This window comes from Cupressus sempervirens, chromosome 6, assembly GCF_028749045.1.
Source record: "Cupressus sempervirens isolate cs-2001-9-10 chromosome 6, ASM2874904v1, whole genome shotgun sequence".
In the NCBI taxonomy this organism is placed as follows: domain Eukaryota; kingdom Viridiplantae; phylum Streptophyta; class Pinopsida; order Cupressales; family Cupressaceae; genus Cupressus; species Cupressus sempervirens.
The window spans coordinates 464,359,237-464,381,053 of record NC_143123.1 but is presented as its reverse complement, the minus strand read 5'-3'; the positions used below and the strand labels follow the sequence as shown (position 1 = coordinate 464,381,053).

Genomic DNA, 21,817 nt, shown 5'->3' with positions numbered 1-21,817 from the left:
TTAATTATAAGTACAAACTATTTATTATTATATAATATAAAATAATATTGATATATTTTAATATTTGATAAATAATATAAAATTCATAACAATAATAAATTAAAAACTAATAATAATAACAATTTTTTTATAAATATCAAGTAAACCTAAAATTAAATACTCTTAAAAAATTAAACATACTACAATAAAAGCTCAAAACTATTAAATAAAATTAAACCTAAATAATATCAAAACATTACAAATCATAATCATGCCTTGTGCCCCTAACTACCGACGGGAGGAATGGAAGCAGAGTTTTCTCAGATGTCGTTCGCAGGGTATGCAGTTCGTACATGGGAAGCAGATGTCATTCGTTCAAAAGATGTGAAAGCAGACAGGAAAGAAGACGACCCACGACCTAACCAACATTAAACAGACTCCCCCGGGACTATACACAGACTCACTCACCTATACATGGACTCCCCTACACTCATGGTTTAGAAACGACGACCTCTGACCTAAACATAGACTTTCTGCACTCACAGTTTCAGAAATGATGAATTTAGGCCGAATTTATACGAATTTTTTAAGATTTTTTTAGGTTCACCGAATTTTGAACTTGGAGCCAAAAATTCGGCGAACCTTGTGACACAGCTCATAACTATTAGGAATACCCAACAATGTCAAATTAATGAGTCGGAAGGACTGGGATTTATTGTGAATTTTAAAGGGAATTGCCTATGTTGTTCAAATCAAATGGCCATCACAAAACAAACTCATACCTAGGTGAGGAAATATCAATTTTCAGATCTGGTCTTCAAACATTTGAATGTAGCAGCCCTACCTTAAACCCCAAGTGACCGCAAATGGTTGGAAATGGTTGTTTTGGTGTGGGGATTAATTTGTAAACAAGTTTGGAATGCTTTGGGGACTTAGTGATTTTACAGGATTTTCTGAAAATCGCCCCTGTTTGAGAGTATTCAGACCTTAGGCCTGCAACATAGTTTTATTTCTGACCTCTCATGACTGCAAAATGGTGTTGAGAATAATGGGAGAGGTCTGCAATAACCTTTGGATTAGGATGCAAACACAAGCAAACCCAGATTTTAGAAGAAAAATTAGGTTTTCAGACCCAGCCCTTAGAATTTTATTCATGGCAGCCTTACCACAGACTTTCACTGTCTCAAAATGGTTTGAAATGATGAGCAACAGGCAGGGGAAGACTCAGCAAAAAAGTTTCGACAGGTTGGGAGAAAACGTGATTTCTAGTGAATTTTATTTGACAAAATCGCCCCTGTTCATGAAATTTCAGATCTGGACCTGTTTACTCCTGATTTGACCCTCAAATGGTTTCCAAATAGATGCCCAAGGATGGGGAATTGCCAAATTGGTCTAGCACACGTGCTTCGCAATCTGGACACCCAGAAAAATATTCATGGGTTTCTAAAAAAATTACCAAACTCAGAAGTCTGCAGATCTGGACTGTAAAATCTTTGTCCTTGGCCTTCCAATGGCCTTCAATGTCTCAGAATATGCACTCTACAAGTCTCAGACTTTAGCAATGTCAAGCCTCTTCCAATGGCAGCCACCTTCCTTCTTCACCTAGACTCCTATCACCAATTTTGGATCGTGTTTCACCTTGGTTGCTTGCTCCAGATTTTCCAGCCGCTTAGCCTTTGCTTTTATAAATCCTTATGATTTCTTCTCTCAGTTCATGGCCTTTTAAAGGAGTTCAGCTTCTTAATTTGCCTCCTACAAGCAATGTGGGATAAAAGTTCGATACCCTTCTAGAGGCTTCTTAATTTACCTTGTCAATTTCCCTTTATTTAATGGTAAAAAGGGCCCTAAAAGGGAAAAACGACCTAGCTTTGGATTCCCCCCCCCCCCCCCAAAAAAAGCCCAAGTCCACATTTCCCTCTCCAATACATCATCCATGGACCCAAAGGTCACATCCACACTCTACCTCTATCCTTGCAAAATTCGAAAATCAATTAAGATTTGGATAGGATTCATTCTATACTTAGAGAAATTTGATTTTGTTTTGCTATCACAAGGGAAAAACTCCACCCTTGTATGGACATTCTTGACACTTCGAAAAATTTCCACCCTTCCAAACTCACATTGAGGGAAAAAATCCACTTAAGTTAGGACAAATTTGACACTTAGAAAAAATTTGGACTCCATACTCGCCACCTTGGGAAAAGTGACCCTAGTCTGGACAATTTCCAGACTTGGAAAAAAAATTATGTTCCACTCTTGGTCTTGGGGAAAAACAACACTTGTCTAGATTTTTCCCAAACTTTGAAAAATTTCGAGTTCCAAACCTTCAAGGGAAAAATGACCCTAGCCTGGACAATTTCAACACCTAGAAAATTTTCAAGCTCACATTGGGGGAAAATCACCACTTGTCCAGATTTTTCAAATACTTAGAAAATTTTCAAGCCAAGATCCTCCAAGTGCTGGAAATTGATCATATGCTTGGATTTTTACTTCTAACACAGAATTTTTCTTGAAATGCCAAAATATGAAGGGAAATTCATGTATAGTCCGGATTTTGGCGAAGATATTTAGGGAAATTCATGTATAGTCCGGATTTTGGCCAAGATATGAAGAAAATTCATGTCTAGTCCGGATTTTGTGTACTTTTGTAAAGAAAAATTGATTTTTTTAAGGATATTAGTCATTTTAAGTGTGGAAAATCAATTTTTAGAAGGATTTTAAGGCCCTTAAGAATGAAATATGCCTTTATATTGAATTTTGGACTAATTAACTAGCCAAAATTTAAATACACTTCGGATTTTACGTTCAACCCACTATAACATGATCTCGACAGACTTCAATTTTAACGGCCCCACTTCAAAATCCTAACTTGGAAATTTGGCCTTTGTGTTACCCCTTTGTTTTAAAGCTTTCAACTGCAAAATGTAATGCCAAAATTTGCCAAACCTAACTACTACGAGCAAAAAAAGAGGGGATCCCCATTTGCAATGGGGTGATGGTGTGAAAAAGTCACAACATAGAGATGCGACAAGAAGGAAACATTAGAATCCATTAATGAAGATGGATGATGAAATTTGGATCATTCGAGCTCATAAAATACCAGGATTAAGTTGGGGGAAAAAACATAAAGTCTTATGAAATTTGTTGAAGATTATGATTATTCAGCATTTAGTTGTGACGCATCTAGTATGTCAATGAAAGCACGAATTTAGAGATACTACTAAACAATATTACAGATGTGACCTAATAATGTAAGAGACGTTTTAACATTGAAAGGCTTTGTACCTTACTTTGATTAGAGAGACATGAATTTTAGTCAAGCTTCCTCATTTTTGTGCAGGATCGTGTATGGGTGGTTCTGCATCTTCCTAAGCCCCTCAAAGGTGAATGTTGGCTGGAAACAAAGGCCACCTAAGCTTTTGACTCTAGATAAAGTTGTGAACATTGATCCTTGTCCCTCTAGTAAATGTGATGTTTATTTAACTATTACTATTGATCAATTAAAGTTTAAAACTTTAACATTTTTCTCAATTATGATTAATTTATTAATAAAAATCAAAAGAGCGTCTATAATGCTAGATGGTCAAGATCATGTCTAATTAAATAAGTGTTCGGTATTTGACTTTTTAATTAAATGAATCAAAATCGACACTACAAGTTTATATCTATGGGCATAACCTAGTTTAGATAACCAATTAATTTCATATCGAAGATGTCTTAGATTGGATAAGAATTATATTAATGGTCAAAACCAAATAGATTAATGAATTTGACTAGAACTATATGAAGATAAATACTAGGACAAGCGCAATGCATAGGGATCGTTATAGGTTGAGCTCCTTACATAGGAATAACCATGCACAAAATATCTGCAATTTGTTTCTATATAGATGTATTAAGACATTGTGTAAAACTAAATGTGAAATGCATTGGAGGCACAATTAAGCTATCATTGCAATAAGTCAATGAAATCTACTATTCAAATTATATCATCTAATGTTGAGGGATTCTTTGTGTCTCATAGATTTGGTTGTGGCTTGTATTAAACACTATAAACCTAAACAAAGGGAAATTGGGAATGTAAAATATATGTCGATAGCCAAATTAGAGGATCCGTCTATATAAAGCTTTATCAAGAATTTCCAAAAGACATGAGTACGTAGTTATGAATGTAAACTATGCATAACTATTTTATTGATAAAAGTTATGTGTATACATGTTTGGTCAATATTCTCAAACACTAGTTTAAAAGGCCAAGGAATGGAAAACCAAAATTCCCTACAATGCCTCCTTGGGTGTAATTACAATGAGAATATATTAGATGTTAGCATAGAGTTGATGGAGATGCGGAAACGTGATTTTATTTCAAATATTCTAGATGTGCATAAGCTATAAATTTCAACGTGTGCATTGATATTTTTCACAATCAAGTTCAAAATTTTGATTTTTTTATGTAATTACTAGTATTCATTGATAAAAACATCCGACATAAAATTTCTAGGTAGAATTGAAGCTAAAAGTGAGTAACAAATATTTTAGAAGAGTGAATCATACATTTACTACGCTTAAAGTCAAGGAATTTGATTACAATTTGGGATAGAAAAACTGTGTTATTTAACTAATTAAAAGGCTGGAACCTATTTCATTTAATTTTATAGAATTTCTTACATAAGAATAGGTGGCTCTTATGAATAGATTTTCAAGCTACAAAGGTATCAATTTTATCATTTTGTTTTGCTTGAGTTGTGGAAATAAATGAACTAAACTCACAAAAGTGTTTAAAGAAAAAAATCTAAGTGCATTTCCACTTAAGTTATCATATTGGAGTTGCTCATCCTTCCTTAAATGATTGAATATAAAGAGATCTCTAGTGAAGATAACTTTGAATTATTAGTTATGAGGTGTTCTTATGATAGAAAATTATTATAAAGAATACTTTATTGTTGACTAATAAAATCCACATTTTGTCTCATTTACAAGGTTGTCAAGGTGATTACAAAAAAATAATTTAAAGTGGGGAAGATGGACTGGTCTATGTTAATTGTTTTTCTTTGTTTTGAAAAAACACTAAGTGCTTAGATGCTAAAAGGAAAAAATATGCTCCTACTAATGCTTCGTGATCAACTTCTAGATAGTTTAAGAAATTAATAGAAATTTGCAAGCATCTAAACTCACTATTGATATTAATGCTCAAGAAATAGGGGCATCTATTTTACATTTGAATTGGAACATAATATGGGATATGCAACAAAATTTGCACAGAAAACCTTCTAGATGTGAGATTTCCAATTGTGCTTTGTGTGGGCTAGGAGTTGTAGCAGTTAGCACAGATATAGGGATTGTGATTGTCGTGGCTAGAAAGCTTGTATGTGTGTTATTGGGGGAGGATATATTGTTGATGGAATTATGGAGCTTGGAGACTAAGATGACCAATATTGAGTTTTAAATCCTAGAATATTTCCCCTTAAGATTTGTTGAAGATATCTAAGGAGTACAAGCACATCTCCAATAATATATTACAACATCAAGAAACTTTACAGTGAGGCCCATTCATTAAGCCCATTTGGTACATATAAAACATTAAAAGCGTTGAAGCATTTTGTCAAACAGTTTGCTTGCCTTGTCTTTGGCTTCCCCATTTGTATGGCATATCCCACTATTGCTCATACGGATTCAAGTGATTTCTCGTCACTAAATGTGGCAACGACATTATAGCCTCATTCATTGAACAAATTATAGAAGATGATGTTGAAGACAAACACATAAATCAATAGATAAATCTGCCACAACAAGACAAACAACGATGCATAACTAAAATGGTAATTAAACAAAAATATTGAGTCGGCGAGAAGTCTATTGAGTGATTCTGGATGTGAGACAACAGAGAGGGTAAAGAGCTTGGGAAAAAGTATTGCAAGATTGAATGGAATAGAGCAACATTTGCAAGGATCACCTCTACAAAAGCCAAGAGTTGGTAAACAAAATGGCTTCACTTGCTGGAATGCATCAAACTATGGTTCAAATATTATATTGTTTGGCTAGGATACTTTTCCATGCATAAATGAGATAGACCTACAATAACCAAGCCAACTCTTTGAAAACAATAATCTGCAGCATCCTTTTATATAAAATATGATCTTCTGAATGAAGTATTCGTCACTAACCATTGAACAGGGTGTTGAGGCGAGAAGGATTAGCAACCACTGTAAAAAATGAAAGTGACATTTATAGAGGGTTTCAACAAGGAAGGTCAATTCATGGACTGTCATGATCAAGTATGTTGCAAATAATTTTGTAGAGGATTACATACATCACAAGAATGCCAATTAATGACAGAGCGCCTTAAAGAAATGGGAAAAAAAAATACAAACTTACAAACTACATGTGAGAGCATGGAGACGGTAAGCGAACACACTGACCGCAGGATGAAGGACAGGCTTTCTAAAGCCATAACGGAACCGCCACTAACTGGTTCCGCCCCTTGTCAATTGGATTTTGTTCCTAGGGCTTCTCAGAGGAACAAATATAAAGCAAAAAAAGAATTTGAAGGAAAATTTTGAAATCTCTTTAGTGCTAAAATATAAGACAAGAAAGGAAAGCACTATCAAGGAGCAGGAAATTACTTGTTATGTAGAGTAGGCGTCGAGCCCATTGTTGTCTGCTTCCTCCGATGTTTGGTTTCTGCAACCAATAATTCAAGCATTATCAGAGATGACAGTAGAAATCAAGTGACACTGAAACAAGATGTAAAACGAGCATGAACGCACCCGTTTGAATTTAGTTGAAGAGCAATCCTTGACGGCAACAACCACATTTGGTAGTTTTATACCAGCTAATGGTGATCGATTTCCGACTTACCCCATGTCGGTAACTCCAAAAGCGGTGAAGATAATTACATGTCGTCACCTATCCACCCACGCGATGGACTCTTGGTTGTTGATTCTAGATGTAAAGCAGCTCTATGTTTGTTTGATGTTACCACAAAGGCAGCACTAAAAACCTCAACTGCTCAAGCCTCCTCTATATCCAATGTTGTCAACAAGGCCATGTCGGATAGCAATGCCTCTACAAGCTCTTCGATGTCAAAACCCAAGCTGAACCGCCAAGTCAATTTTTCAACTTGAACCACAGCGTTTTTCTTTTCCGCCTTGAACAGGACACTTCCTAGCAAACTATCCCCTGGGAAGTAGCCTATCGGCTAATTGTCTATTATTATTTAACCAGAGGATTTCTTCAAACTCAAATTTATACATCAAGACTACTAATAGTTACATCATCCTTGTGGTCATTTATGTGGATGACTTGATCATTACCGGTGACTCGGCATCTTTGATTCAGGTAGTTAAACAGAGTTCATGCTAGTCTTTGATATGATTGATCTCAAGCTCATGCATTATTGCCTAGGTGTTGAGGTTTGGCAGTAGTCTTTTGGTATATTCATTTCTCAATCCAAATATGTTAAGGCTCTGTTAGACAAATTTTGTATGCAAGATTGCAAGCCTGTAACCACACCTATGGAGAAAGGTCTAAAGTTATCAGCCAAGTTTGATTCGCCTCCAGTTGATGATACTACATATATGCAACCAGTAAGCAGCCTCATATATCTACTAGACCTCATATCAGCTTCGTAGTCAACTACATCTCACATGTTATGACAGCTCCTAAGACTGATCATTGGATGGCAGCAAAGCGTGTGCTTCATTATGTACGAGCACTACAGATTATGGACTTCTTTACTCTTGAAATTCTAATCCTAGACTCAGTGGGTTCACAGATTCAAATTGGGTAGGTTCTATAAACGATAAAACGTCAACTTCTAAATGTGTTCAGTTTGGCATCCGATGTCGTCACATAAACCAGTAAGAAGCGGCAAGCAATTTCTCTGTCCTCCACAAAGGTTGAATACAGAGGAACAGTTAAGGTAGGTTGTGAAGTTGTTTGGCTTCGTCGGATGCTTGGGGATATTCAAATGTCACTAGCATTATCACTTTGTTTGTTGATAATGAAGGCATTATCAAATTAGCACGGAATCCAGACTTCCATGAATGAACAAAGCATTGGATGTTTACTGTCACGACATACTACAACTGGTTGAAGACAGGACAATAGACTTGCAATATGTTCCTACAGTGGATCAGGCTTTAGACATTCTCACCAAGCCTCTTGGTCCTGATAAGTTTGTCAAATTTAGAGGACACCTTAGTGTCGTGGATAGATTAACCACTAAGGGAGGATATTATGATAATAGATAGCTTATGTTATTATCTATTATTATTTTATGGCTATATATTTGTAATTTATTGTAAATATTAGAATGTTTTTAATATTTAGTTAGTTAATTAGAATAGAGTGTTTCTATTCTTGATGATTGTTTCCTAGGGAAACATTGTTTACTCTTTTGTATATATTGATCAATTGATCACTGTTAATAACAAGCAAGTGTTTTACCAATTACTTCCCGTGATAATTACTTATTTGGTGTTAGAAATGGGATGGGGTTATTACAATTGTATATATTTTGTTGCAGAAAACTTGACAAAATCTCCACATTCTTTGCATTCTTGGTAGCATAGGGTAGTTGACTTATTCTTGAAAGAAATATTCAACCCTAATGGGAGGCCCAAAAGTATAGTTAGTGGCGAGGACAAGGAGTTTGTATGTCCTTTTTGGCAAAAACTCTTCAGGTTGAGTCGGACTAAGCTTAATCCTAGTACTAGTTATCACCCACATACAAATGGATACACAAAGATATTAAACAAATGGGTGGTAAGGTAGCTTAAAAATTACATTGTAGGACAGTAGAAGGCATGGGTTATATGGTTGCACCTTGCTACATATTATTATAATTCCATCTACCAAATGCTCATCAAGATATCACCATTCATGACATTCTATAGGTATCAAGCCACAAAATTCATTGATCTACCTTTTGGGGATGGCAAAGTGCCTTAGTTCACAAGTAAATAATTATTTAGGGCTAACAATTATTTTGGCCTTCTCCCGTCATATAGCTTGATAGATATTAGGCTTAATTTTATTTGAATGCATTTTCCTAAATTTATACAAAAAAGTATAATCTAATTAATTATATTCTTATTACCTCATTGAAATTTAGTGACATTAGATTTATAGACAAATCAAACTATAAACAAATAAGATTTGTAAATTCTCTTAACAAAAAGAGTTTCTCATTCTAATTGAAGAAAAAAGGGTATGAGAGTAAAAGGCAAAGCTAAATGTACTTTAGGTACTACTATTAACTATTGTGATATTAATGGTTAGACATGATACAAGTTACACAAGGAATCACATGCAAAAAAACAATAAATTCCCTTCATTCCTATCATGATGTGCTCTTATAGACTCTAACAATATCAAGGATAATAAGCTTTGCATACAACATAACAGTAATATTCATCTTTGTGCAAGCATTTCTGCTATGTTGCATTTGATTAATTTTAACCATACAATTATTAAAAAAATATAGTCTTGCATTGATTATTGTAATGGGTGGCTATCACCTAAACACACCGTTGAAGGATCAAGCCTAGAAAGAATGACTCGCTTATTGCTTGATTTTTTAATGGATCACTATAATATGTTTAGTAGCATGCTTAATTTTTTAAGAGACAGTACTATATGAGCATGGTATTTTTTTTCCTTTATTGAAGCACAAGAAATTATTCTTGCTTATTTTCATGAATACATCATATCATCTCTTTACTACTAATGATTTTTTTACCTATAACCACAGCGATTGTGGAATACTTTATGCTCATTGAAAATGACAAATAAATATGGTATATTGGTGTGTTTGTTCTTTTATAGGACAACAACAGACAAACACAGGGACATGTCTCCCCCAAATTACCCAACATCTCAGAGACGGGATGCACTAGGGATAGGGGGAAGTTGTCCCAACATCGCCGGCAGCGCCGCTAAGTGGTCATTGTTTCCTCAAAGACGAGGAGACGTCTCTTGAGGGGACAAGGGGTCAGGGACACATCCATCAACCCCTCCAGGGGAAGTTTGGGCGTCTCCCACGGCAGATGAGAAAGTGACATTTTTTTTTTTTTAATATATTTATTTTATTGTTTAAAGGGTTGTTTTCAACCCTAATATATGTAGGCCCATTAAATGTATTTTATTGCTTGCATTCACTATGTGGCTTCATTTGCATTCACTTTGGGTTTGTCATTGTTTGCAACAGCAGCAAGAAGAAGAGTAATGAGTTTTAAAAAGGGTGCTTGTGAGGGTTGAAAGAGTGGTTGCAAGGCAAAGAGGAGTGACAAGGAGCAAGAAGAAGAGGAAGAAGATTCTTCATCTTGTTGAAGAGATTTTTCAGGCAAAAGGTAGGGTTTCTCATTGATTTTTCATTGTTTTTAGTTTTAAATTTCTTCTTATTTCTTTTTTTTGTTATTTGAATTTCATTTCTAGATTGAAGTATATTCTTGCTGTTCCAATTATATATTATTGTTGCTTAAATTTTGACTTAAAAATCTTGTTACTTTGAAGAAGGGCATTGGCTGAAATCCTATATTTATTGTTATATTTTCATTTTGTTAAATGCAGTGTCAAAATGAGACTCCACAATCATGAAACAAGTGGCAGTGATGATGAGATGGAAGTGGAAACTCATTCTCATGGTAATAGTAGCCAAGAATATGTACATGAGGCTGAGGCTGAGAGCAATAGGGGGGGAGAATGAGCAAACTAAGTCTCAATCAACAGATTGTTGGCCAGCTGATCCTCCATCTACTCACTACCCCTCCACACTTTTGACAAAGTGGACTAGGGGTAAAAAGATCCGAAATCACCTCTTAGACAATTTGCTACGAGGTTAGATACAACAAGGAAGTGGAAATGCAACATGTGGTAGAGAATGATTTGGCAGCATCACTAGAGTGAATGCACACTTCCTTTTTAGACAGGAAAAGGTGGGGAAGCATGTGAATTTTTAAGAAAAAGTAAAAACTTGCATTACATAATTGAATTCACCAAGCTTTGGGGCATTCCAAATGACTTGGGGATTGCGATGCCTACTACCTTATTTAATTGGCAAAAAAATCAGTCTATTCAGAAATTACTAGGGCAGCCACATGTTTTTTTCTCCTACATTGCAGCTGAGAGCATCATCATTTACAATGGCAGCCTCGGGACCTTCTTCCACTTCTAGTGCTATGGCTGAAGTAGGACCGAGAAAGGGGAAATGGAAGGTTACAACTGAAAGTAACCCCATAGCTAATTTATTTAATGTTTGTGTGAAAGACGAGATAGAGGAAGCCACCAATAGATTATTTTTCTCTAATGGCATACAACTTCACATAGCTCAATCTCCTTATTATAAGATGTTGTAAAAGGTTGCGAAGGGGGAGGGCCATGATTTGTACCACCAGGTGAGCACAAATTGAGGACTACTATTATGGATAATGAGTATGCCAAGATCAGTCAAACAATGAACACCATAAGGGATTTTTGGGAGGAGTTAGGATGTAGCATTATCATGGATGGGTGGACGGGCATTACGAACCATCTACTCATCAATTTCATAGTTACATGTACAGATGGCCCATTCTTTCTTGGGGCAATTGATTGTACAAGGCATTGGAATGACATTAATTTTCAGTTTGACATCCTTTGACCAGCGATGGAGGAGATTAGGCCACAAAATGTGGCCCAAGTGGTAACTGATGCAGCACATGTGTGTAGAGCGGATAGGAGGCTTGTTGAGGCAATCTATAGGCATATATGGTGGACTCCATGTTGTGTGCATGCCAAGAACAATGCACTCAAGGACACAAAGAAGATTGGCTAGATAAAGGGAGTGGTGAGTGATGCTAGAGATGTGCAGATGTATATTTACAACCACCACACTTCACATGCACTCTTTAAAAGCTTCGTGAAAGGAGTTCCTAAAAATAGTTGAGACCACATATGCATCCTGCTTCATTCTTTTGGAGAAAATACTTGAGTTGCAAGAGCCACTGCGACTCGTGGTGATGACGAATGAGTGGAATAGTTGGGATGGGTCAAAGATAGAGCAAGGAAAGAGGGTAAATGGAGATACTGAAGAGTGATGTATTTTGGAGTGATGCAAAATACACAGTCTCTCTATCATCACTATAGTTTTTCAGGTCATCAAATATGGGGATGTGCCTAGCCTTGGAGAGGTGTGTCATGTCCCGCCCTGACCATCATAGCACTATTAACATTTTGTTTCTTTTGGACTTTGATAGTTAGACTCTAGATGACACATTATTACCCCCTATGGACATTGATATTTTGATCCTTAGACTATTTGATTTCATGTTATGTTATTGGGACATTGATACCTATATCATTAGGCTATATGATGATTCCTTATGATGTTACTAGGACACTAATATTCTAAGTAGTTTTTATGATGTTATTCAGATATGCTTACTTACCTTCTTGATGATCCATATGTCATGATTAAAGCTTATGTTATACTCAAGTGAATGTTTGATTTTTGAATTGTGGTCTCCATATGGTGCTAGATTATCATGTCTTAGCATATTTAGAGTAACATTAAGAATTCATGTATCATTTGAATAAACTAGAATTGTATACTTATATTATATTTGATGCATTGCTTAAGGTAGATTAATTCCATAATTTTCTGTAAGAATAAATGATCATAATGTTTTACTATCTAGATTAGAGAATTGCTACAAATGTGAAGTGTGTAATGTGATATGAATGGGAATACATATTTCATATTAGTTATGTTATTCATTGATGATAGAATCTATGTGATTTATATTTACGTTATCATTTTATCACCTTATTCTTGGACTATTGATATTTGCAATAAGTGTGCAAGAAAGAAGCCCATGGATTTATGGAGAACCTTGCTAGGTGTTTGGAAAAACCAAGGTTAACCCTAAGGAGGGTATAACCTTTTTACCCTTGTATTTTATTTGTAAAACCAATTTGTGTGTATTATTGTGATTCTATAAAAGTAAATTTGTTTTTCTTGATGGCTTGCCAAGTGTGTTGTGTGTATTGTGGTGTCACTTGACACATGTTCTCCTTTGTAGCATGCTTAGTGGGATGGTAGGTGGTTGAGTGAACCAAGGAGTGGTTTGGTAGGATTTCTTTTCCCTAGGTGTATTTATGGGTCCAAGAGGGATTCTTTCCATGCTAGGTCGAATGCACACCTTTTGTGAATTTCTAGGAGGTTTACACCATCCCTAGGGGTAGTTTGAGGTCTTATTTTAAAGCCCATATGATATACCTAGGGGGTAGGGGCATTTTTAAGTATTATAAGCTTCCCTAGGCATTGAAAAGAGCACCCAAAATTGTGGATTCCCAAGTTGGCCGAATTTGGAAACTTAATCATCAAAAGAAAACATTCTTTAGAGAGAGTTGGTTGGAGAGTTCTTGGGGGGAGAATTTTTGGATAGATCTGGAAAAAGAATCTAAGTGGGGTAAATTTTGGAAAAGGAAAAAAAACAAAGAGAAGAAGATAGCTTAGGAGGAGGATTGCTGGTAAAAAGAGAGGGAGCTCAAATTTGCTTGGAAACCAGGTTGGTAACCTTATGTACCCTTGCTATGAAAGCTTGTTGTTAAGTAGATTATTTTTATTGTGTTATGCATGTGAGTTTTCTGTAATGTAGTTGTAATATGGTGTGTTGTAATGTTGTGTTGTGTAAGGTTGAGGGATCATGTTTCAATTTTGGTGTATGTGTGTATTGTGATTTACTTTGTGTTGTGAATTCATGTGTTCTTGTTGCAGTTTTCTGTTTTGGGTGTGACAAGGTGAGTCTCATCTCTTGGGAGGGAAAGAGAGCCTTGTGAGGGTAAGGGGTGCATAGGGAATGTGTTGGGTGAGAGTCTCTCCTAGTGTAAGAGAGGGATGCCATATGGGTGTTATGGGCCCCATATGCCACCTTGCTAGAGTTATAAGTATTGTAAAGATGCCATGTGAGGGCATGTATGTGGTGTTGGGTTGCCTTGTGAAGGCATGTGTATAAAATGTATAGCCTAATGAAGGCATAGTTGCAGGTGGAGTCTCCTCAACATTCATTTTCCACCCTTACCCCTTGAGATGGATCTACATGTGATCCTAAGTGGTCTAACTTGGTTGGGAATTTTTGTGGTTTTATTTGTCAACTGTAAAATGTGTGAACAGTTTTGTAATGTGAGCATTGTGTTGTAAATGGTTGTTAGTAATGTATGTCCACCTAGTCAAGGTTCTCCCTGCTCGGGGGTGACCTTTAAAAGGCCTAAGGTTGGGAGGAGAGTACCATGGGCTTGTTGGTGTGTGTTGTACTGCAGGTTGTGATCTATGGATTGAAGACTTAAAGAGAAGAAGGATGTTGTCTTATTTTCATGTGCAGCAAAAAGATACTTCCAAGTGAATTCTTATTGTATTAGGGAGAGTCACCCTTGGGTAACTCCCAATCTTGTGTTTTATGACAGCTTGTAAGCTGGAAAATTGTATAAGTGGACTGTACTTGTTGATATGTTGCTACATTCAGTGATTAAAGAAATTTATATATCATGCACTATTCTATAGTATATAGAAATGAGTAAAGTTGTTATGTTTTTGTTTCTAAAATGATTCTAAGAGAAAATGTGTGTCTCCATTTGAAATTGATACATTTGGTTATAAAGACATTTTGTTAGAATTTCAAATAATGTTCTGGTTGGAAGGAACTAAAGTGGTTAGTGAAGTTAGTTAAATGTATTGTAGTAATGTACATCAATATTGTAGATAAAGGAAAATAAATAAAAATAAATAAAATAAAATAAAAATGCTTTCATTGAAGAAGAAAAATATATTTATATTTGTTGGTTCCTTTGACTGTAATATTGGTGCACTACAAGCTGTACAAGTGCATTGATTCTATGCTCAGCCAGATGAGGGCAACTATGTCGGAGAGGGATCCCAATTTAACATTCTACCATGAGCACATCCGGCCTATCATTCAACATAAATGGGACAGCCTAAACACTCCCCTACATATGGCTACTTATGCATTAAATCATAAGTGGTACAAGCCTAGGCCTAGTAGAGTCACGTCGATTTAGGATAATGAGGTAATTTATATCATGCTACTTATTTTAATCATCTCTATGTCCTATATTGTTAACTAGCATCTTCTATTTGACAGTAATTTGAATCTTTTATAGGACGTTCAACTTTGAGACTTTTGGGAAAGTTCGCCCTGCGTGGACAAAATTTGCTACTCTTAGAGGTTACAGGTATGCCACAAAGGCAGACCTAAAAACTATGGCATAGAAGGATCTAATTTTGTGGTGGACTTGTCATGGACCAAAATCAACAACCACCACACTAGCTATACATTTCTTATCTCAGTTATCTAGTTCTTCAAATTCAGAAGCTATTTAATAATAATTTCAATTTGTATTCAAGAAATATATAAGTTTTTATTTTTTAACTTTAAGGGAACTTAAAAGAGTTCTTCTTTTCAGCTTTTCTCACATTAGTCATTTGATTGCTATGTCAGGTATCGAGTTCTTCAGCTTGTGAGAGGAATTGGTCTACAAATAGCTTTATCCACTCTATTAAGAGGAACAAGCTTACCTCTCAGAGAGCGAAGAAGCTAGTGGTTGTACATTGTGTCTTGTGTATGAATGACCGCAAGATGCATGTGTACAAGGAGAGCCCCGTAGCCATCACAGATTGATGATGATGAGGATACTATAGATATAGGGCTGGTTGGTATTCCTTTTGCAGCTCTTACCCTTGGAGAGTCTGATAGCTCCAATGATGACAAGCTCGCTGTCCCCCTGAGAGATGATTAGAGATCTCCTTCACCACATTTGAGACATTGGCCCTTGGCATTTTGCTATTTTGATTTTGATATATGAACATTGAACATTGATTTTGAATATCATATTAAGTTGACATTAGATCATATGTAATCATCTCTATGATGATAATGGGATACTCATACTTTTGAAAATTTGATATCTATGACTATTATTATTTGGCTTTGCTGATTCCAGCACTTAGAATTCTGATATATATATTGTTCAATGTTCAATCACAATGCAATGTTCTAGTCTTTAAATTTTAGAAAATTAGTATTTTTTAATTTTACATCTTTATGTCTTAGACTCTTATATTGTCTATGTTATACATCTTTTTTGTAGCCAGCCAAAAATAGGTTTATCATAACAGAATGAAGAAAATAACAAAAGCCACTTTTCTATGTTGTTAATATTTAAATTCCTTCTTGCAACCACCAATATTAATTCCTCCTTGGTCTCTCTGTGTCTGTTCAGGAACAAAACCTGGGACAAATTGTGATCTTCTATTTTCTTATCAGGCATCCTACACTTCCAGAAACTGGTAGCTTAATGCAATTCATGACACGTTCAGCCTTCAAGATTAGTCAGCAACTCGTCTTTTGCAGTCTCCTCTCAAGATTGGAGCTAAACATATTTGGGCAACACACTATATTCTTTTTTAACTTGCATCAATCTTTAAGAAACAACAATCTCCTCTCCTTAAAAAACAAATGTGATTTTGTTTCCCGGTGCGCTAATACCAAATGAAGGTAACAAATAATTACAAACAGATTTATAATGATTATCTGCAGATCATCAATAAAACAAAGATGCACAAATAATTGGAGGACGCACAAAAAAATCCTAGATGAAATTCATTAATCAAACTACACATTTATGCTATAGAATTCACAACTGAATCTAGCTAATCAAGTAACTAACAACTTAACAACAATCAATGTTATAGCTCCTACCCCCACTCTGGCTCCTACCCTTGTATCGGATGCTCTTCTTGGGGGCCAGTCGTCTTCTGGCTCTCCTAGGGAGATTGTTGTGGCTTCTGCTTCCCCTGGGTTCCACTGTTCCATTTCTTCAGGGGTTTGGGTTGCTGAGGCTGCGAAGGTGGAGGATGGTTGGATTGCAGTAAAAAGAAAGAAAACTAAACCTTCTGCTCCCCCTTTAGATATGAACCTCCGGTCACGCAAGGAAGGCACTAAATTAAAAGGAAAATCATAAGTTCCCTTGTTGTCACTGGCTTTTTCGGTGAAGTGCTGGCTGCTGTGCTGGTGTGCTGGTTGTGGTACTGGTGTGCTGGTTGCTGGCTTTTGCTTGCCAGTTGGTTTAGTCTCTAGGTTCCAGGTCCTTGTAAAATGTGGTTGCTTTTTCTGGTCTTATCTTTTGGTTTCAGATCCCTATATAACCTGGTTTTGGTTTTTTAACTGGTTTCAAGTCCTAGTAAAACCTGGTTTCATGATTTTTCTTTTTCTTTTATGTAAAAGGTTTCGGGGCCCCTTCAAAACCTGTTTTTACCTTAATCTAAAACAATCAATGTTATAGCTATCTTTTTAAAAACTAACACCAATGTTTATTACTTTACAGTATGAATGTTTGTGTGTTTCACATATGCCTTTCACAATGAGACATGCATTCTCCTCACCACATCCATATATGAAGTGAAACTAACATTAAATGTCTTAAGGAGTGTGAAATACTTGTCCATGATAAACTAAGATATAGATATAGGTAATTACGTACAATCAAAAGGGAGTTTCTTATGCATTGAACATGTTTTTCTCAGCATCTATCCTATCACCCTCTGTCTCTATCTCAAGAGATACACCTCAGGGAACAACCCCCCGTCCCGGCCTAGCAGAACTTGAATAACTCGAAGGAGTTACTGATAGTTGTCAGGCGGTCCATTATGTCCCAGCCTGATCATAAGCTGTAAGCTGTTCGCCCGAAGTTTGACACCCTGACGCTTGGGCATCTTTTATCTTCAGAGTTTTGCACCGACACTTTTAAAGCTGAACTTTAAAAGTAATATAAATACTGGAAAACTTGCAGACTCAGTTGTAAAATTAATAAAATATAGGGATTAATAGCAAGCACAGTATCTAAACTAGTCCGGATTACCTGCATACCCAATTTCAAACCCAGTAGTGAATAATCCGAATTATTTGGATACCCACTTTCAGTACTGGAAGTGAAAAGAGATCCACATTATTTGGAGTTCCAAGTTCAAAAAAGTGGAAAGTCATATGGATTTTCTAGCCTGCAAAAAGAGAGAGCATCCTTGCAGCCTCGAAGATAGATTAATATAATAACTTGTTGTCCCTACATTTTAAATCTCTGAAAATGCTAGTAAACGTGAACGATCGATAATTTGAAACCTGACTTTGAAAACAAGTTAAAATAGTGGATTACTTGCACACTCACTTCCAAAACTATTAATTAAAAATAATGAATTAACAGCAGACATAATAGCAAAACCAATCTGGATTCTTTACATGCCCAATTTCAGTACTAATGTAAAATACGGATTAATTGGATATCCAATTTCCCAACTATAAATGAAAAGAAATAAGTACTACTTGGATATCTAATTTCAAAACTAATAAAGATTTTCAACTACATGCAAACCCTGTTCTGAAAAACCAAAGAGTCGGTATTCCACAATGTCTCAATATCAAAACGAATGAACAATCTAACTTTCTGCAAATGCAATGTCGAAATTGGAAAGAAATGGATCACTTGTCGACTCAGGTTAAAAGTAATATGAAAATCAGCCAAGCCAACCAGCTAAATACCTTTCCAATGCTTCTGAATAATTCGTTTTCTTGATAACAGCCTTGAGGTTTCTCAGTAATTGGGAAAACAAAAAACGTGCAGCAGCAGGACTGTATGAAGATGCAATGTGCTGAAAGATAGCAGCCGGGATTGGTGTAGGTTATAGGTTTTTGATTCATAGCAGGTCCACGCGTGTCAGTAAACTGGTTTGAAGCAAAAGGTTGCATTGGGATGAAGGCCAAGTGTAAAGCCTTCACCTCCCTTGTCAATGTCATTGCAATGTTTGTTTGGAAAAGATTGATTGGTGCAATGTGTCCTGCACATAAGAGGCGGGAAGGTTGTTCAATGCCCCCACGCTCCTGCGTTCTAGAATTTAAGGCCGATTGCGATTCAAATATATTCTAAAAGTGGAAAGAGAAATGGCGAAGCAGAAGTCGCCAAATGTTTCCAGAAAATATGAAAACAGCTGTTTACCGATTTTCTATACAGTCGGCAAAACTTACCTCATAAAACTTTTCCCTTTTATTTTAGATAAGCATATTTGGGGTCACCGATTAATAGTAAGGCTACGATGTTAATTGTTTAGTTGGGGACTCGATCATATCATATCAGATGTGACACTGGTAGATGGGAGAAGTCTAAAGAGGAGTGGGAGGAGAGGATCTACAGATTCTACGAAAAAGGGGTAGTTGCAACAAAATGTCACTTTATTATTGATTGCAAGGCATATGAGGATATTCGGGCTCAATATAGGGTCATCTTAGGGGATGGCATAACCTTACATAGTTTGTTCGATGATGATAAGATACGACAGATTGTTGGTTTGATTGTCAAGATTCATAATAGGAAGTTGGATCTGGAAAGGAATCAAGATTAATGCTTCTGATTTGTGGTCCCTTAGACCGATAATCTTGTGGATGTCATTAAAATCCTTCATTCATTCATTCATTCATTAATCTTTGAAGGAAGGAAAGAAAGAAAGAAAGAAAATTTTAATGTTTGCGAGACTAAACATAGCCTATGGGACAGCTTGTCGCTTTCAAAAGATCAAGCATTTTCTTGTGCAAAATATGATGAGAGTCCCACACATAACAATGTTCTCCTTGTTAAAAACTATATCCTAGGAGCAAGTCGATAGAAACTCCGTGAAACTGCCCTTGTTGTCCTTGAAGGCAACACAGTCAAAAACAAAATGGCACTTAGTTTCCATGTTTCCAGAGTTGCCAAAGGTACAAACCCACTCTTCCCACGTCTCTTTAGGCCTTTTCCAATGCATGGTCTCACTACGAAGCTGATGTGAGTTAGTCCTCAACTGAGCGATAAGAAGGTTAGCTTTCCAAGTAATATTGGCCCCAATGTAAGGCTTTTGTAGTTTGTCATATGTGGGATTGAACTTGCGGATATAGTATTGCTTCTTCCTGCCTATCCCTTTACCCCACATCCTCTTATGGAATTTATCCAAAATGAAGGCCTTGATTTTTTCCTTACTAGTGGGCCATGCATTGAAATAAATGTTCCACCTACTCAACCAATTGATGTTTTGGAGCACCCACATCTTCTTGCTCTTGCACACAACATCGTTAAAGATAATCTTAGGCCATCTACCATTTTCCATTTACTAGATTCTTTTTAGATAACAAATGAGATGGATCATAGCAATAGCCTCAACAGGGGGATCACCCATTTCACTAAGCATGATGTCATATGGAATCGTACACTTGATCTTGAACTTGCTAGTGATCAAACATTTTTTACTACCCTCAATTTTTTTCCATTGGAAAATGGAAGTGTTGCTAGCCCACATCTCACAACCATAGAGAACAACCGGTAAAACCAAAAGATCGAAAAGTGTTTGGATAGTCTTATAATCGCAAACCTCAGCTGCCCTACACTTGTTTTGAAGAGTGTAAAAGGCTTTCAACCCACCCAAAATTCTCTTTTTTCCACAACTTTCCCATCTTAAATTCTTGTTAAAGTCTAAGTCAAGATACTTGTAATCCAAAACACCTTCGATAGTGCTACCATTAAAATAGAACTGATGTTGATTTTACTTTTTACTAGTAGAGAACACCATGACTTCGATTTTGCTAATGTTGACCTGCATTCCCACCATAGTACAAAAATGCTCCAACATAAGATAATGCTCTCGTAAACCACGCACAGACTTTGCCATTAGAATAAGATCATTTGCATAAAGGAGCAGCCTGATAACAAATTCCCCCAATTGGACCCCTTCCCCATCCTGCATTTTTGATGATTCATCCATCTTGTCAATATAAAGACCAAACAACGTAGGCGAGAGGGGACAATCTTGTTTGACCCCAATATCACACCTAAAGCTCTCAAAATGCCAATAGAAGTTCTAATTTTGACTTTGATCTCTTCATATAACCTCTGAACAATAACTCTAAGGTGTAAGGGAATCTCAAGCTCTTCCATTCTGAGTCGCAACTTGTCCCTAGGAACATTATCATAAGCTTTTTTAAAACCCACAAAGCAGCATAACATTTCCCCCTTGACATCCCAATGTTTTTCTGTCATGACTCGTCATATGACTACTTTGTTTGCGCCTACATGGCAATTAGGTGACAATCTTGTTATTTTGACTAGGTCAACTATTTTAAACTTGCTAGAATAATTCTTGGATTAGATTAATCTTTTCATTTGACATGTTAAATAATCGGGGAATTAATGCTATTAATTTTTTTTTAAAGTTATGTTAAGCGAATGGTTAAGTCATTTTACGATCATGTTTATGATATTATGTAGACGTGATTCAAGTTCATACTTTGATCTATGTGTATGCATTATAGTTATGATATTCGTATATGGTGTTTTATGAACGATTGACAGACACTGACTCCTTATGTTTGCGAGTGTTTGAGTGTCCGCAGGTGTCAAAGGTGAAGGTGTGGTTGAGGTCGAGAGAGTTAGCCTCTTGGAAGGGGATAGACGGATAATCCCTGCAACATATCACACACCACTTAGTCTAGCATAAATTAATGTTAATGCATTTGATTTTATTTAATTTCCTAATATATATAATTGGTAATAAGATATTGAAATGAAGTTCGATGATATGACTAGGGTTCTATTTTTATGAAAGAAAACTATTGCATCTCATAGCTCTTTGATTTAGAAGATTAATAAATAAATAAATAAAATTAGGAGTGATAACTTATTTTTTACGGCAATTTTAACTTATTTCCTTTAAAAAGATGTGTTTATAAATGAGATTGTGGATATTTTATTGTTTTATGACAAATAT

At 36.0% G+C, this 21,817-nt stretch overlaps 1 protein-coding gene across 2 annotated transcripts in view; it reads right to left on the bottom strand.

Annotated features, from left to right (window-relative positions):
• Positions 1–19,050, bottom strand: part of LOC149553070 (pyruvate dehydrogenase E1 component subunit alpha, mitochondrial-like) — a 143,080-nt gene extending 124,030 nt beyond the window's left edge. Inside the window, exon 1 of one of the 2 annotated variants that reach the window (XM_089788578.1) lies at positions 18,570–19,050. The gene's annotated coding sequence lies outside the window, so the exon portion shown is untranslated. The remainder of the gene's footprint in view (positions 1–18,569) is intronic. The other variant, XM_089788577.1, reaches the window with a different exon arrangement.
• Positions 19,051–21,817: the final 2,767 nt, after the last annotated feature.